The sequence below is a fragment of the Colletes latitarsis genome, chromosome 2 (genome assembly GCF_051014445.1).
Source record: "Colletes latitarsis isolate SP2378_abdomen chromosome 2, iyColLati1, whole genome shotgun sequence".
Lineage (NCBI taxonomy): Eukaryota > Metazoa > Arthropoda > Insecta > Hymenoptera > Colletidae > Colletes > Colletes latitarsis.
In genome coordinates this window covers 26,471,063-26,486,824 of record NC_135135.1, presented here as the reverse complement: position 1 = coordinate 26,486,824, position 15,762 = coordinate 26,471,063, and the positions used below count along the sequence as shown (strand labels likewise).

The following is a 15,762-nucleotide window of genomic DNA, read 5'->3' as shown; positions in this document are numbered from 1 at the left end:
CAAGGATGTCCGCTCGCGAAGGCTGCTCGATCATTCGCGAGTCGACCGTCGTTCGGGTTACGCGTAACAGAACGGAACGTTACGAATTAATGGACGCGTAAATATGCATGCGTCGTTAATCATCGGCGTGACTGGCATTGACGCGCTCTTAAGAGCCATCGCTTAACACCGATTTAATGGCGACGAATGACACCGAAATCGAGACAAGAAACGTGTAATCTACTGTGCTGGTGAGTACGCTGGAATCTCTACTTTCTACGTGCAATGATGTATTATATCGTACGATTGCATGGAACACAATTCAACTGCATACGATACTTTCGATACGTGGTTCTCTTGATTCGCGAGCCAATAAAACAAATGAGAAATACGGGGTAACCTAGAATTAAATGATTCTTCAAAGACAGAGATTCGCCAAGCTATCCTAGAAATCGGAATATATTAAAGACATAGAATAACCTAGAATTAAATTATTCTTCAAAGACAGTTGTATTCAAGTTAACCTAAAAATCTGAGTAGAATAACCTAGAATTAAATTATTCTTCAAAGACAGTCGTATTCATCAAGTTAACCTAAAAATCTGAGTAGAATAACCTAGAATTAAATGATTCTTCAAATACAGAGATTCGCCAAGCTAACCTAGAAATCTGAATACACTAAAGATATAGAATAACCTAGAATTAAATTATTCTTCAAAGCAGAGTCGTATTCGCCAAGCTTACCTAAACATCTGAGTACACTAAAAACGCAGGATAACCTAGAATTAAATTATTCTTCAAAGACAGTCGTATTCGCCAAGCTAACCTAAACATCTGAGTACACTAAAAACATAGAATAACTTAGAATTAAATTATTCTTCAAAGACAGAGATTCGCCAAGCTAACCTAGAAATCGGAATACACTAAAGACATAGAATAACCTAGAATTAAATTATTCTTCAAAGACAGAGATTCGCCAAGCTAACCTAGAAATCTGAATACACTAAAGACGCAGGATAACCTAGAATTAAATGATTTTTCAAAGACAGAGATTCGCCAAGCTAACCTAGAAATCTGAATACACTAAAGATATAGAATAACCTAGAATTAAATAATTCTTTAAAGACAGAGATTCGCCAAGTTAACCTAAAAATCTGAGTAGAATAACCTAGAATTAAATTATTCTTCAAAAACAGTCGTATTCGCCAAGTTAACCTAAAAATCTGAGTAGAATAACCTAGAATTAAATTATTCTTCAAAGACAGAGTCGTATTCATCAAGCTAACCTAAAAATCTGAGTACACTAAAGACGCAGGATAACCTAAAATTAAATTATTCTTCAAAGACAGAGTCGTATTCATCAAGCTAGCCTAAAAATCTGAGTACACTAAAGACGCAGGATAACCTAAAATTAAATTATTCTTCAAAGACAGAGTCGTATTCATCAAGCTAGCCTAAAAATCTGAGTAGAATAACCTAGAATTAAATTATTCTTCAAAAACAGTCGTATTCGCCAAGCTAACCTAAATATCTGAATAGAATAACCTATAATTAAATTATTCTTCAATGACAGAGTCGTATTCATCAAACTAGCCTAAAAATCTGAGTACACTAAAGACATAGAATAACCTAGAATTAAATTATGCTTCAAAGACAGTCGTATTCGCCAAGCTAACCAAAAAATCTAAATAGAATCGGCTATAATTAAATTATTCTTCAAAGACAGTCGTATTCGCCAAGTTAACCTAAAAATCTGAATAGAATAACCTACAATTAAATTATTCTTCAAAGACAGAGTCGTATTCATCAAGCTAGCCTAAAAATCTGAGTACACTAAAGACGCAGGATAACCTAAAATTAAATTATGGTTCAAAGACAGTCGTATTCGCCAAGCTAACCAAAAAATCTAAATAGAATCGGCTATAATTAAATTATTCTTCAAAGACAGTCGTATTCGCCAAGTTAACCTAAAAATCTGAATAGAATAACCTATAATTAAATTATTCTTCAAAGACAGAGTCGTATTCATCAAGCTAGCCTAAAAATCTGAGTACACTAAAGACGCAGGATAACCTATAATTAAATTATCCTTCAAAGACAGAGATTCGCTAAGTTAACCTAAAAATCTTCGTCCCAAGAGGAGGAACTTACTTTTTTAACACGTTTACTGTCAGATCAAAATCGTATAATATTCTGCACAAATAAAATTTTGATTTCTGACCATTGTAAGCTACATAACCTAAAATTTGTTTCGGTACTTATATTCGTAACCTTGTTAAAATTCGCAAACTCTCTAGAAATTTATTTCCCTGTACGTCTTAACTTGAGAATTAATTTTCCTTATATCACAATAGTAAATCTTGTCATCGATATATGGGTGACATGGCAGTCAAAGTGTTAAATATATTTTAGCCAGGGTGGGAGGAATAGAAAGGACAGAGACGAGAAAGGGGGAACAAGGATCGCCATCTTGCGATCGAATCGTCTCGAATCGAGCCAGCGACGAGGATCTCGCTGGAGGCATCGGGGGGGTCACAGTTCATGTAGTCGCGACGGCCTCGTCGACGGCTTTACGATTATATTTGCCGAAATCTTGGAAGAGGGGCGACCGTTTCGCGTGCTCGCGCGGGGTGGTTCGTGGTCCCCCCTTGGTCGTCGAGGCGCAGGACGCAGAGCAGCCAGAGAATCGCGGAGGGCGGCGGCGGTAGGTGGCTGGGAGGGAGTTATTAGAATGGTCCGGAAAAGATGGCGCGGAGTCGCTCCGTATTTTTATACTGTATGGCCGCTGCTTTGCATAATCCCGCACTTAGCTCGCTCGTCCCGAGATGCCGGCTCGCTATGCAGATCTCCTCTGCTCCGAAAACCCGAACCTACCGAGCGTTTCGTCGTTTCAGCGAATGATGGACGACGCCCAGACCCTGCGACCCTGCCGCGCCTCGGACCCTCGGGGCTTTCCCTCTTCGAGGATTCGCTTCCTGACGCGCCAAGTGGGAACCGTATCGGCGGCTCACCCAGAAACCGAACGACGAAATCTCGAACGGGGAATGAATATGAATACCTAACCTCACGTAACCTAAAAAATTTTAGAATGAAACAGCGCGATGGTAAAGGGACAGTGGAGCCTCGGAATTTTGTAAATGGATTTTCAATCTTAATCGAAAATAAAACGATGTTTCTTAGCCCACGGAACAAATCCAATAAACAAAGTAAAAGCAATTGCATTTAGACCAGAGTCGTAGACGATTTAACGAAAAGACTTTTCACCGTGGCTTGAAATATTTAATTACCTCCGGAGTCGGTAACAATGACAGAGATCGTTCCCCGGGCCAATGTCACGGAACATTTGTCAGCGGGCACGGTTGAAGCCGTGGCGAAGTTCCCGGGCGGAGACGTCTCATTTGCACGGAGAAATCGCATCTTCCTTTCTCTCGTTGTCGGCCCGACGGCTACGGCCGGAACGGAGAATACTGGAAACGGTGGGAAAGCGCGGGTGGCGTCATCAATCTTGCCGCGAAAAGACCCAGTACGACCGGCGGCGTCGTTCTGGACGTCACAGATGTGACTTTGATTCTCTTTCGGCGTTCCCTGGAGAAACGAAGCTAGATTAAGTCTGTCCCGCGTGTAATTTGTCCGAGTCCCGGATATCCAGGGGACACCTGGGCTCTACGAGAGAATTAGCGACAGCTTCGATTGCAAGAAAAATCAGTCTTTCTCGTTACGGTATTCGGTGCACATGCAACGCATTCACGTTCGAAATTTCCACTCGTTAATCGTCGTTATTAATACGAAGCCTGTCCATTCTTAACACTGCTGCGTGCGTTCACTTTCGCCACGCAGTCGAACGGCCCGGAGAGGTTAAGTTTACACGATTACATTCCATTTCGACAATTACAGTAGATTCTTTCTGGGCACTTAACTTGGTTATGTTAACAGATTTGAAGGAATTCTGGTAGAGAACAAACGACACGTGTTTTAGTTTATAGTACATAGTTTATTGTGGGAAGAAATAAAGACGTTGCAGTATAGTGCATCGAGTGTTAGTATTACATCAAAACGGAACTTTAGAATTCCAATACTTTAGAACGAGACTTCGACAATTAAAAATCTTAAAATTAGTCCATTCTTAACACTGCTGCGTGAACTCGTTCACTTTCGCCATGCGGTCGAACGGCCCGGAGAGGTTAGGTTTACACGATTACATTCCATTTCGACAATTACAGTAGATTCTTCCTGGGCACATAACCTGGTTATGTTAACAGACTCGAAAGAATTCTGGTAGAGAACAAATGGATAACGACACGTGTTTCAGTTTATAATATATAGTTTATTGTGAGAAGAAAAAACGACGTTACAGAATAGTGCCACATCGAGGCGTTCCGGTCGCCCAGTGACTAGGTTATGGTTAGTGTGTTACATCAAAACGGGACTTTAGAATTCCAATACTTTAGAACGAGATTTCGACAATGAAAAATCTTAAAATTAGTCCGTACATTACGTTTCGACAATTACAGTACATTCTTTCTGGGCACATAACCTGGTTATGTTAACAGATTTGAAGGAATTCTGGTAGAGAACAAACGACACGTGTTTTAGTTTATAGTACATAGTTTATTATGGGAAGAAAAAAAGACGTTACAATATAGTGCCACATCGAGGCGTTTCAGTCGCCCAGTGACTAGGTTATGGTTAGTGTGTTACATCAAAACGGGACTTTAGAATCCCAATACTTTACAACGAGATTTCGACAATGAAAAATCTTAAAATTAACCCATACATTACGTTTCATCAATTACAGTACATTCTTCTTGGGCACATAACCTGGTTATGTTAACAGACTCGAAGGAATTCTGGTAGAGAACAAATGGATAATAACGACACGTGTTTTAGTTTATAATATATAGTTTATTGTGAGAAGAAAAAAAGACGTTACAATATAGTGCCACATCGAGGCGTTCCGGTCGCCCAGTGACTAGGTTATGATTAGTGTGTTACATCAAAACGGGACTTTAGAATTCCAATACTTTATAACGAGATTTCGACAATGAAAAATCTTAAAATTAGTCCATACATTACGTTTCAACAATTACAGTAGATTCTTTCTGGGCACATAACCTGGTTATGTTAACAGACTCGAAGGAATTCTGGTAGAGAACAAATGGATAATAACGACACGTGTTTCAGTTTATAATATATAGTTTATTGTGAAAAGAAAAAAAGACGTTACAATATAGTGCCACATCGAGGCGTTCCGGTCGCCCAGTGACTAGGTTATGGTTAGTGTGTTACATCAAAACGGGACTTTAGAATGAGACTTCGACAATGAAAAATCTTAAAATTAGTCCATACATTACGTTTCGACAATTACAGTACATTCTTTCTGGGTACATAACCTGGTTATGTTAACAGACTCGAAGGAATTCTGGTAGAGAACAAATGGATAATAACGACACGTGTTTCAGTTTATAATATATAGTTTATTGTGAAAAGAAAAAAAGACGTTACAATATAGTGCCACATCGAGGCGTTCCGGTCGCCCAGTGACTAGGTTATGGTTAGTGTGTTACATCAAAACGGGACTTTAGAATTCCAATACTTTACATCGAGACTTCGACAATGAAAAATCTTAAAATTAGACGGAATAGTCGATGTAGATCAGCTTGTACGCTTTGGAATAACGAATTTCTACACGAGATGGTTGAAAACTACGGGTGAGTTTTGCCAATTGCTGACAACGAATTTGAAGACAGTTTTTCAGAACGAAAAGTCCCAGGACGCTAGTCGCCGACAAAATTTTAACGAGTTCGCGTGCCAGAGAGCATATTTCCTCGTAGTTAGGGGCCAGCATATGTGCGGGGTATCTAGTTTCGCTATCTTCCGATCCGCCAATCGTCCGTTCATCGCCCCTAACTGCCCTGTCACTAGCAATCACGCCAGACCGCCCGAGATCAACCCCTCTCTACCTGATCGGTCCACTGCACCTACAAACAGAGTCCACGTTGCAAACATTGGAAAGCGGATTCCCATGTTTGCGACTGTTCTTAACTCGTTAAAGCATTCTCTTGGCAGGACGAGGACTTTTGGACATTGTTTCAAGCAACAAGTTAGGTTAGGTTGGTAGACTTTACTACCATTTGCATTAGTCCAAAAATAGTCCAGCGTGTTTCTTTTCACGGGATCACTTGCATATGTTGTTTCAGTGTAACAAAAATGGGAACGTAAATAAGCGTTTCTCGTTTAATTACAGGTGTCAGTGGAGTGCAGTGGTCGCTGGACACAAGATGGCCGCCCGTGACCGTGAGGCGCTGGACACAAGATGGCCACACCAGTGACCGTGACACGCTGAACTGTTAAGGGGTTGAACCGTAGGAAAACACGCCTAATTGGTGAGCAACGAGGATCGAGATTATTATTTAGGAGCTTAAGCAGAATCGCGGGGCACTCGGTATCTGGCCAAGTTCCGAAAGTTTACGCGCAGCGTATTCCGCGAGGTCAGCGAGTGCGACGGGACCCGGTCACGGTGGATGCACCGGCTCCGTCGCAGAGCCAGGGGTATAAAACCTCCCGTTGCAGCTCGCGTTACGAAAAGCACGATTATACCGGAGGAGCAGGGGGTGAAACCGGCAGCATACCTTAGTTGTCCGCTCGTAAAGCAACCCCGTATGCCCGCGAGTACGTGCCGGGGTATTCTCTCTTTCTCCGGTAGCTACTCTCTCTCTCTGTCTCTCTGGTTCCTCCGCTTCCGGCTCGACCCTTCTCCCTTCCTCTTGGCCGTGTCTCCGCAAGGAGTGTTTGTTAAACCACGGGAATATGCATGAGAGAGCCACAGCCGGCACCGAGTTATGCTACGGCGATCTTAACGGTGGCCTTAAATATGTATACGAGCTACCCTGGACAAGTCCTCGTCCGGAAGGATGATCTCGATCCAAGGTGGACATCGTCTTCTTAGATGGTGATACAGGGGAACACGATAACGGGGGATTGTCTTTGATTTTATGGAGATTTTTTTTGTAGTTTTCTTACTCTAAAGCAAGTGGTAGACATATGTGAATAGGACGCCCAGATATTGAGAGTCGGTCGAGCGCTTGCGAGAGAGACAAGAGCGTCGTAGCCCTCCAGCGGCGAGTATGGGAGATGAACCCCACAGATAGATTTTCAACGCGTTGTTTGCTTGCGAACTACCGAAAATTTATTTCCCTCGACGTTTAAATTTGAAATTTCATTTTTCTAGTTCCCATACAGGGTGTTCGGCCAACCCTGGGAAAAATTTTAATGGGGGATTCTAGAGGCCAAAATAAGACGAAAATGAAGAATACCAATTTGTTGATGGAGTTCTCGAAAAATTGTTTTCGGTTGCGGGGGTCAATTACAATCATTTTTGGTCATTAGACATACCTTCGAAATCCTATCCACTTTCGAGAAAAAAAATCGGGTAGGTACTGAAATTTTTTGGTGAAATTAAAATATTTCAAATCGTTCTGAAAAAAATATTGTTAGCTGTGGGGGTCAATTACAATCATTTTTGGTGAATATACATACCTTCGAAATCCTACCAATTTTCTAGAAAAAAATTCGAGAAGGTGTGAAATTTTTAGATGAAATTAAAATATTTCAAATCGTTCTGAAAAAAATATTGTTAGTTGTGGGGGTCAATTACAATCATTTTTGGTCATTAGTCATACCTTCGAAATCCTATCCACTTTCGAGAAAAAAAATCGAGTAGGTACTAAAATTTTTAGATGAAATTAAAATATTTCAAATCGTTCTGAAAAAAATATTGTTAGCTGTGGGGGTCAATTACAATCATTTTTGGTCATTAGACATACCTTCGAAATCCTACGCAGTTTCGAGAAAAAAATTCGAGTAGGTACTAAAATTTTTAGATGAAATTAAAATATTTCAAATCGTTCTGAAAAAAGTATTGTTAGCTGTGGGAGTCAATTGCAATCATTTTTGGTCATTACTCGTACCTTCGAAATCCTACGCAGTTTCGAGAAAAAAAATCGGGTAAATACTGAAATTTTCAGATGAAATTAAAATATTTCAAATCGTTCTGAAGAAAATATTGTTAGTTGTGGGGGTCAATTACAATCATTTTTGGTCATTAGTCATACCTTCGAAATCCTATCCATTTTTGAGAAAAAAAATCGAGTAGGTACTAAAATTTTTAGATGAAATTAAAATATTTCAAATCGTTCTGAAAAAAATATTGTTAGTTGGGGGGGTCAATTACAATCATTTTTGGTCATTAGACGTACCCCCGAAATCCTATCCACTTTCGAGAAAAAAAATCGAGTAGGTGCGGAAATTTTTCGGTGAAATTAAAATATTTCAAATCGTTCTGAAAAAAATATTGTTAGCTGTAGGGGTCAATTACAATCATTTTTGGTGAATAGACGTACCCCCGAAATCCTACGCAGTTTCGAGAAAAAAATTCGAATAGGTATTGAAATTTTTAGACGAAATTAAAAAATTTCAAATCACACTAAAAAAATTATATTTTGTTACAGGAGACAATTACAATCATTTTGGGGCATTACGCATACCCCCGAAATCTTGCGCATTTTCGGGAAAAAAATTCAGTTCTGGCGAAACTTTAAACGTTAATAACTTTTTAACAAAGCCTCCATCAACAAATTGTTATACTTGATTTTCGTCTTATTTTAGCCTCCAGAATCCCCCATTAAAATTTTTCTCAGGGGTAACTGACCACCCCGTATATAGAGGATGCGATACTCAACGTTAAAAATTGATTTCATAAGGCCCAGCGTGTTACTTTCCGAAAAATGATCCCAAAATCTTCGTATCGATATTTACAAGTCTCGTGTCGCGGTTAATATTTTCTGGTATCGACGAAGACCGCGGCTTCTGTTCTGGCGACCATGTCCCCGACGAGGAGCAGGGAAAAAAGCGCTCGACATATTCTCGCGAGCATGCATCACGCGTTTACACGCGCATGCATATACGTACGACATATGGTGGTTGGCACGGTGCTTGGCCCCCAATGCAAGGACTTACAGAGACTTCCAGGGGCAGGGTTCAGCCCTTGGATCACCACCCCCCGGACCCACCCCCACCCTGAGAGTCCTCATGAGTTTTCAATGAGATTAGCGGCCCATCTGTGCCGGAGATCGACCCCATCGTCATCGTCGAGCACGGACAAAGCTAGTCAACCTGCTCGCTGCCCGTACCCACTCCGTGGGGGTCTCTTCCGTTTCATGGTGTACGCGCACTTGCCGTACAAACTCGTCCCCCTAACCACCCCACCTCGAACCACGCGCGATGGTCGTGGAAAATATCAGGTTTTTTTGGCCGCCCTCATCATATGGTCGCATTTAAAGTCGCCGACGACCGCAATGCTTGCGGGAATTGACGAAACCCGATAGACCACTCGAACTGTCCATCCAGCTTACGCTTGGGTGACTGCAAAAATGGATCGAGAAAATATCAAGTTCGCCAGACGGACTTGGGGAAGCTTATCTTTATTTTTATTAAACGAGTGGTCTAAATTTTGAATTATTCGAGACTCTTGTGGGTTAGGTCTGCAAATATTGGCTTTGAACAGATATTGTAACATTTGCGTTAGGATTAATTATTCTCTTTAGGAATTTAAAATTGACGAGGTCATCCGCGGGTGCAAATTGTTAGGTACCACCGTACGTCGTGTAATCTGAAATAAATTTGCAATTTGTTTCGATATTTAACCCTCGAAATCTTAAAAAATGCTTTAAAAACTGTGTTTCAATTGTATGCAGTAAAACGAATGCTTGCCATCGAATTGAACGTCGAATATTTGGATTTTGGCGGGAGTTGAGAGGCCCAGTTTCTGACAAACATTGCGGATAGCCGCAAAAGTTGACCGATTAAAGGAAACGGTATCGATCCCTCCGGTTGGGGCACGGCACTTTGGCCACGGGGGCACCGTATTTGGGTCCATGGTGGCCCATATGGAGGCTGCCGGGCGCATATGTTGCGACAACGCCGCTAACGACCAGCCTACGGGCCTCCGGTAATGCTAAACTGCGGTTCGATTCTCACCCCATGAAACTAAATAACCATTCGATTGTCATTGGTAAATAGGTAATCAGGACCGTATCATCTCGGATCTACCGGTACCTGTTCTGCTTCTAAATCGAGAGAAACGTAAACACGCATTCGGGGATTAAGATTATCCAACCGTGATCATCCGAACTTGTTACTCTTCGTCTGTCATGGCGGCGAGTTGCTTCAAAGACCACCCAGAAAACACGAAATAATTAATGAATAGTTAGTTAGCCGAATATCTAGCATTTTTGGTATCGATATCGACGTTTGAGCTAACCATGGCAAGTAAACGGATAATAAATAACGAGTAAACTTGAGGAATTGTGTCGTTAAACTGCGTCTCCACTGCGTCGAATTAATCGAATAGTAAAACGCAAGATCTCTTTTGAAAACGACGCTGATTTTTTTCATTATAACAGTTTTTTTATTCAATACAAAAGTAAGATCACATTAATTTTTTTTTTCATAAATCGATGCATCTTTATATCCTATTAAAAAAAGTATTAGAGGCTTTAGATAGAAAATTGAATAGTTTAAGTTATTAGTTTAGTCCCGAATTTCCATATACACCCCTGAATGAAATTTTAATGGGAGATTCTAGAAGTCAAAATAAGACAAAAATCAAGAATACCAATTTGTTGATGGAGGCTTTATTAAAACGTTATTAACGTTTAAAGTTTCGAGCATACTGAATTTTTTTCTCGAAAGTGGGTAGGATTTCGAGGCTATGTGTAATGACCAAAAATGATTGCAATTGACCCCCGCAACTGAAAATATTTTTTTAAAGAATGATTTGAAACTTTTCAATTTCGCTGAAAAACTTAGGCACCTACCCTTGGTCGATTTTTCTCAAAAATTCGTTTTCCATTTTTAATAATTTTGTTTGACTCCCTACAGAAAAGTTGTCTAATAGTTTTTTGTAGGTACCCATGAGCTCTATTTCAGAAAAAAGTTTCAGTTAAATATATTCACTATTGTAGGAGTTATGAACATTTGAAAATTCGAATAGGTACTGAAATTTTTAGATGAAATTAAAAAATTTCAAATCGTACTAAAAAAATTATATGTAGTTACAGGGGTCAATTACAAGCATTTTTGGTCATTAGACATACCTCTGAAATCCTACCCATTTTCTAGAAAAAAATTCGAGAATGTGTGAAATTTTTCGACAAAATTAAAAAATTTCAGATCGTTCTGGAAAAATATTGTTAGCTGTGCGGGTCAATTACAAGCATTTTTGGTCATTAGACAAACCCCCGAAATTCTACGCATTTTCGAGAAAAAAATTCAGGAAGGTGGTCAAATTTTTTGACGAAATTAAAATATTTCAAATCGTTCTGAAAAAAATATTGTTAGCTGTGGGGGTCAATTACAATCATTTTTGGTGGGTACACATACCCTCAGATTCCTACCCACTTAGGAGAAAAAAATTCGACAAAGTGTGAAATTTTTCGACAAAATTAAAAAATTTCAGATCGTTCTGGAAAAATATTGTTAGCTGTGCGGGTCAATTACAAGCATTTTTGGTCATTAGACATACCCCCGAAATCCTACGCATTTTCGAGAAAAAAATTCAGGAAGGTGGTCAAATTTTTCGACGAAATTAAAATATTTCAAATCGTTCTGGAAAAATTATTTTCGGTTGTGGGGCTCAATTACAATCATTTTTAGTGGGTACACATACCCTCAGATTCTTGCCCACTTAGGGGAAAAAAATTCGACAGTGTGAAATTTTTCGACAAAATTAAAAAATTTCAAATCGTTCTGGAAAAATTATTTTTGGATGGGGGGGTCAATTACAATCATTGAGACAATCGTAGAGGATTGTCTCAACCCCCCAACTATAACAATTCCTATCATATTTTATATATTATCTTATATCTTTGCATATCAAGTGCACATTTTGTTGTTTTTTTTTCAGAATTAAAATTTCCCATAAATGCACAAACGTCTGCAGTTTGCTAATGATAGTGGTAGGAAGGAGAATAGTTCTTTCGAAGGAAGAAGCGCGATTTCAGCGTGAAAGATGGTCGAGGAACGTGTCCGGGGGTCCCTTAAACGCTTTGGCCAAGCGAAATCCCGCGGCAGCGCCGCCCTTCTTACTTTTTTTTTCGTCAACCTGCGAGGCTAAACGAGTTACGTATTATAGCGGGACGAGGGGGGCGCAGAGGTTGCCGGGTGGGGTGAACTAGCACTCAATACCAGGTTGTATGTTCTGGCCGTGCCATCTGGCGCGCTATTATACGAGTATTTTAATTTAATTAACTCGCCGCGCGCGTCGATCGATATTATCGGCGCTTTCCCGGGATTAAGCTTGTACGCGGACCACCGGCGAATTCGAATCTGCCGTTTAATTAGGATTTCGCTCCGGCAACGCGAGCAACAGATTTTATGGAAACGAACCGCTTCCCGAAACCATCGCGGATCGATCGCGTCAACTGCTTTTTTACTTTTTTTTCGAAGTTCATCCGCTTTGCCGCTCCCGTACGCGCCGACGATATCGCTAGATCGATAGAAGAGCACGATCGAAGATCTGTCGCGGAAAAATCGTGCTTCGTTTCGCGGAAATGTTACGTCGACAAGCCCAGGTATCAAGAACGCCACAAAGTTGCGATTTTATGGTTATTTCAGTGTTTAAAATACAAAATTACTACGTAAAATTGCAATGTAAACGTAAATATTTTAAAAATCGTAAATATAGGGTGTTAGACCATCCCTGGGAGAAATTTTAATGGAGGATTCTAGAGGCCAAAATAAGACGAAAATCAAGAATACACATTTGTCGATGGAGGCTTCGTTAAAAAGTTATTAACGTTTAAAGTTTCGCGAGTACTGAATTTTTTTTCTCGAAAATGCGCAAGATTTCGGGGGTATGCGTAATGACCAAAAATGATTGTAATTGTCTACTGTAACTAAATATAATTTTTTTACTGTGATTTGAAATTTTTTAATTTCGTCTAAAAATTTTAGTACCTACTCGATTTTTTTTCTCGAAAATGGATAGGATTTCGAAGGTATGACTAATGACCAAAAATGATTGTAATTGACCCCCCCAACTAGCAATATTTTTTTCAGAACGATTTGAAATATTTTAATTTCATCTGAAAATTTCAGTATTTACCCGATTTTTTTTCTCGAAACTGCGTAGGATTTCGAAGGTATGAGTAATCACCAAAAATGATTGCAATTGACTCCCACATCTAACAATATTTTTTTCAGAACGATTTGAAATATTTTAATTTCATCTGAAAATTTCAGTATTTACCCGATTTTTTTTCTCGAAACTGCGTAGGATTTCAAAGGTATGAGTAATCACCAAAAATGATTGCAATTGACTCCCACAGCTAACAATATTTTTTTCAGAACGATTTGAAATATTTTAATTTCACCGAAAAATTTCCGCACCTACTCGATTTTTTTTCTCGAAAGTGGATAGGATTTCGAAGGTATGACTAATGACCAAAAATGATTGTAATTGACCCCCACAACTAACAATATTTTTTTCAGAACGATTTGAAATATTTTAATTTCACCGAAAAATTTCCGCACCTACTCGATTTTTTTTCTCGAAAGTGGATAGGATTTCGAAGGTATGACTAATGACCAAAAATGATTGTAATTGACCCCCACAACTAACAATATTTTTTTCAGAACGATTTGAAATATTTTAATTTCATCTGAAAATTTCAGTATCTACCCGATTTTTTTTCTCGAAAATGCGCAAGATTTCGGGGGTATGTCTGTTCACCAAAAATGATTGCAATTGACCCCCACAGCTAACAATATTTTTTTCAGAACGATTTGAAATTTTTTTTTTCCCGTCGAAAAATTTAGGCGCCTAATTTGATTTTTGGTAAGGAATTTTTTTCTCGAAAATGCGTAGGATATCGGGGGTATGTCTAATGACCAAAAATGATTGTAATTGACCCCCACAACTAACAATATTTTTTTCAGAACGATTTGAAATATTTTAATTTCACCGAAAAATTTCCGCACCTACTCGATTTTTTTTCTCGAAAGTGGATAGGATTTCGAAGGTATGACTAATGACCAAAAATGATTGTAATTGACCCCCACAACTAACAATATTTTTTTCAGAACGATTTGAAATATTTTAATTTCATCTGAAAATTTCTGTATCTACCCGATTTTTTTTCTCGAAAATGCGCAAGATTTCGGGGGTATGTCTGTTCACCAAAAATGATTGCAATTGACCCCCACAGCTAACAATATTTTTTTCAGAACGATTTGAAATTTTTTTTTTCCTGTCGAAAAATTTAGGCGCCTAATTTGATTTTCGGTAAGGAATTTTTGTCTCGAAAATGCGTAGGATTTCGGGGATATGTGTAATGACCAAAAATGATTGTAATTATCCCCCGCGACTGCAAATAATTTTTCCAGATCGATTTGAAATTTTTGAATTTAATTGTTAATAACTTTTTAATAAAACCTCTCATTTTGGCCTCTAGAATCCACCATTAAAAATTGTTTATGCTCGCTAAAATATTTAGAAATATTTAGACACCATATTGGGGAATGGATTGGGAAAATAAGAATCGAACCTCAACCCTTGAAATTGATCGAGAATAAATCCTATTATGATAGAGTTTTAGATTGCTGAATCTTTCGTTCCTAGGGATATTTTGTGTTGAGAGTACAATGTCTCCTGCACCACCGTAGGTGCATACGGCACTGGAGACAATCGAGTGCGCGTAGAGTCATGCGAATTACGAACGACCACGTGTATGCCCTAACGGGTCCTTTACACTTTATTATTCTTATTTCTCAATAAATGTAGTTTTGTGTTATTCGCTGTGTGATCCTTTATCATATCCATAACTCTAACATTTTGTTTCAAGCGTCCTCCGCTGGTAACTGCGTCAAGGTGCTGACCCGATCCACTCCAACCCCGCGTCAGACACACTCGGTGTATTCCTCTATTTACAACATATTTGCGGGAGCGCGAACACAGCTCTTTGTCATAGCCGAGTGATTCTCGGGTCGCCAATGGCCCCGGTGAAGAGAGTCGGTGCGCCATTGTGCTCCCGGGGGGTCATTGTGATCGACTGTACCCTCATCCGCGCTGCACAGTGCACCTCCCCTGCTCGTGCATCTGTCCTCAATCAGCGATCGACGAAAATGGGATATACGCGTTGCGTCTCGCGGCGGAACTATTGGCCCGCAGAGCCCTCTGCGAGATTGACTGTGTGCTTCACGGTCCGCTGCGCCTTCCCCGAAACGCTGAACCGTGGAACAAAGAATCGGATCGCGGAAACGAAAAGAAACGACGACGCTCGTTGCAGAGTGGATCGTCAACTCGTGGCCCGTTTCTCCGCGTTGAGGAGACAAGATGGAGTCGCGGGGACGCGAACGTGACGAGAACCACGGGCGACGGGGCACTGGTTGGACAAAAGCAACCCGGTCGCGGGGACAGGGGGCGAAAGAATGGGGAGCACTTAACTCGGGGCTGCTTAAACAGTTGTTTGATCGGTATTATGCATTAGCATGTGGCTGGTGCCATTGTTGATTAGCGGTACGGTGTCGGAAGAAGCGCGCGTTGCAAGTAGACCTGTGCGCGCGAGTCTCGAGGAGCAAGAATTACGGTGCGACCGTTGAACGTATTTCTTGCCCTGGGGAGGGAAAAATGGCGGTTGGAGGAGCTGCGAAAGGAAGACACGCTCTTATCCCCCTTTGGAGGATTCCTCGCCTTTGTCGGGTTGGGCTCGGATACGGGGGGCCGCAG

At 40.2% G+C, this 15,762-nt stretch overlaps 1 protein-coding gene across 1 annotated transcript in view; it reads left to right on the top strand.

Annotated features, from left to right (window-relative positions):
* Positions 1-215: 215 nt before the first annotated feature.
* The window catches only part of LOC143351562 (reticulocalbin-2), a 58,762-nt gene continuing 43,215 nt past the window's right edge, over positions 216-15,762 (top strand). Inside the window, exons 1-2 of the mRNA XM_076783228.1 lie at positions 216-230; positions 6,223-6,361. The gene's annotated coding sequence lies outside the window, so the exon portion shown is untranslated. The remainder of the gene's footprint in view (positions 231-6,222; positions 6,362-15,762) is intronic.